Here is a 2767-nt window from a genome sequence, read left to right on the forward strand (position 1 = left end):
GATTTTGGATATCCCAAACCCTCTCCTGGTGGGTAGTGGGATCACCTCAGTGCCTGCATCCCCTCAGGATTTACAGCCTTGGCAGCAAATGTTCCCCAGAACAAAATACAAAGAGTTTCTTAGCAAATGACTACAAATTACAGTGTGCAATTAYCTTAACAGAAAAGAAGGGATTATTTTGGGAAAATAAGAACCCGTGATGACAGAAAAATCTGATTTCCCTGAAGAATGATGGCTGTAAGAAAACAATGTGACAGGAATTTAGGTAGCAAAATATTTTGATATGAGCTGATACCTAAAAGTTTCTGCTGTCATGTCAAATAGACGAGACTAATGCAATGCAGAATATGCTTAGATCAATTTTTATCCATTTATTAATGAAATTCTAAAATCTCCAAAGTAAAAAATTAGTTGAAAGTTGATTTGATTTTTTTTTTAAATCAAACAATTTAGGAGATTGACTTTAATTTATCATGCTGAATTGATAATTTAACTGAGAATCTGGAATTCTCTGCCATCTCAGGGATAAAAATCTGCATTATCAGCTGGAGCAGAACTTCTGATGGCAAGTACAGCCCCAGTGTGTGTTGAGTACTGGGTTTGCATTGATATGGAAGCATGGTGCCAAAAAAACTTGGCAGTGGGATTTATTCCAGCTGGATAAACAGTRTTCTGCCAAATTATAACTTGGAGAGAAATTCGTTAGATACCTTTATGAAAGATTTATAGAGACTCCAATTTTGGGTTCTGAATTAACAGCTCAGAGGAAGAAGGAGGATTATTTGAACTCGTTCCCAGAGGGTGAGATCTTTAAGCTCTTACTCACTGGTTTTGAAAGAGAAAAGAGGAATTGTGCAGTGCAGTCACACCCTGCAGTTTGCACCGTGAGTAACCGGGTGTGAAACCAGGGGAGCTGGGACACACTGGGCTGGAAATGTTTCTGTGTTTCAGCTTAACTGAGCCTTTACCTTCCACTCCCCCAATCCCTCCCTCCCTGGGTTTCAGAGGAATTCCTCTCACTCATTTCTTATTTACTGCAGTGGTGACACAGCTGGTGACCTSCTCAAAGTCTTTATCAAGAAATGATTTAAACATTGTTTGCATATAAAAGCAGTGGGTTTTTTTCAATTATTCTGTCATCTAGAATATAAAACACTGCAAAAATGAAAAATTTTCAAATTCAAACCTCATTCTCAAGGCACAACATTCGTTACTTTTTGTTTTCTCAGTAAATCTGCATTTCTGGAAGGGTTATACAGATTTTTTTTCAGATTTAGTGCCGAAATGAAGCCTGTTTCAGTTCATGAGTTTGTGGACTTGAGGCTTCAGGTTTCCCATCATAACAGACACGAATTACTTGACCTTCCATCAAAGAAGTGCAAGGCATTGGGAAAACAAGGAAATAAGGAATACTCACCATGTATTCAAATCAGATTTTCCTACAGATTAATGTTCACCAGCTCACCTATTTGCCATAATAGTGTTAGCATAAATAGCTATACAAATATAGAAGTTTGATGCATATACAAATGAAACATCAAGCTTGAAATCACCTGAGTTCAAACCTGTTTTCCAGCACATTTAAAACTCAACSCTGCTTTTCTCCTTGAGACACACTGGTATTCCAGGAAAAGCGCGTGGAATTTGATTTATTGGATCTTATCAAGTCCCACTGAGTGTAGATCAGCAACAATCATGACCTTTCAGGCTGATCCCTGGGCTTTGCCCTCTGGAGAGGCGGCTGTGAGCAGCTTTAGCTCTTCCACAGGGCGTGTTGGTGCACGGCCTGGCCACGAGCAGCTGGGATTGCATGTGGGGAGATGTGAGAGCTTTGCACTGAGCAGGTGATTGCCCCGAAATGTGACAGTGATGTGGTGACATCGCTGCTGCCAGGCGGTGTCTGCTGTGGCCAGGTTTGACCCAGCACTGCTGGTGACACCCAAAAGCGGGACAGTGTGACAGGAACAAACAGTGCTGTGTCTGGGGGTGGCACAGCCAGTCCTGGGGGTCATCAACACTTCTGGCCACCTTTGGGAACAGTCCTGGGGGTCACCAACACTTCTGGCCACCTTTGGGAACAGTCCTGGGGGTCACCAACACTTCTGGCCACCTTTGGGAATAGGGGAGACACTTCTGGCCACCTTTGGGAACAGTCCTGGGGGTCACCAACACTTCTGGCCACCTTTGGGAATGGGGAGGCACACAACCAGCCTGGGTGCCATCCCCACCAGCGGTCACTTGAAATGCCACCCGGCCCAGTGAGGCTGCCATGGCTCTGGTGGTATTCCCAGCTGATGGTAAAAGAACTGGGAAAACAGCACCTGGGAAAGGATGAGCAGGAACCAGGTTCCCAAACCCACTCTGCTTCAGCAAGAGGCTCCTGCCCCAGGATCATCCTGATGGTGAAAGGCCAGACTGGGAAGGTTCCTGGGTTTGTCTTTGTGTGTGGTCCCCTCCTTTGTCCTTGTGTGCAGGTGTGGGTGTCCCAAATCTCCTGCTGAGGTGCTGGAGGTGCAGGAGGGAGCCAGGAAGTGCAGGGCAGGGTGTTAAGCTGGAGGAGGTCACAGCAGAGCCACTGGCACAGAGGGACAGATGAGAACAGGCTGTATCCTGCAGGGCTCACGTCAGGGACAGATATAGCTCTGGCAGGAGGACATTTGTCACTACGAGCAGAGGCCTTGATTATTTTTAGAGCTTTCCTCATGAGTCTGCAGCTTTGAAGGACAGAAAAAGAAAGATGAGGCTGGCTTGGCTGGCCTGGCTTACC

Source organism: Malurus melanocephalus, unplaced genomic scaffold (genome assembly GCF_030028575.1).
Source record: "Malurus melanocephalus ecotype Western Australia unplaced genomic scaffold, MMel_1.1 scaffold_660, whole genome shotgun sequence".
Lineage (NCBI taxonomy): Eukaryota > Metazoa > Chordata > Aves > Passeriformes > Maluridae > Malurus > Malurus melanocephalus.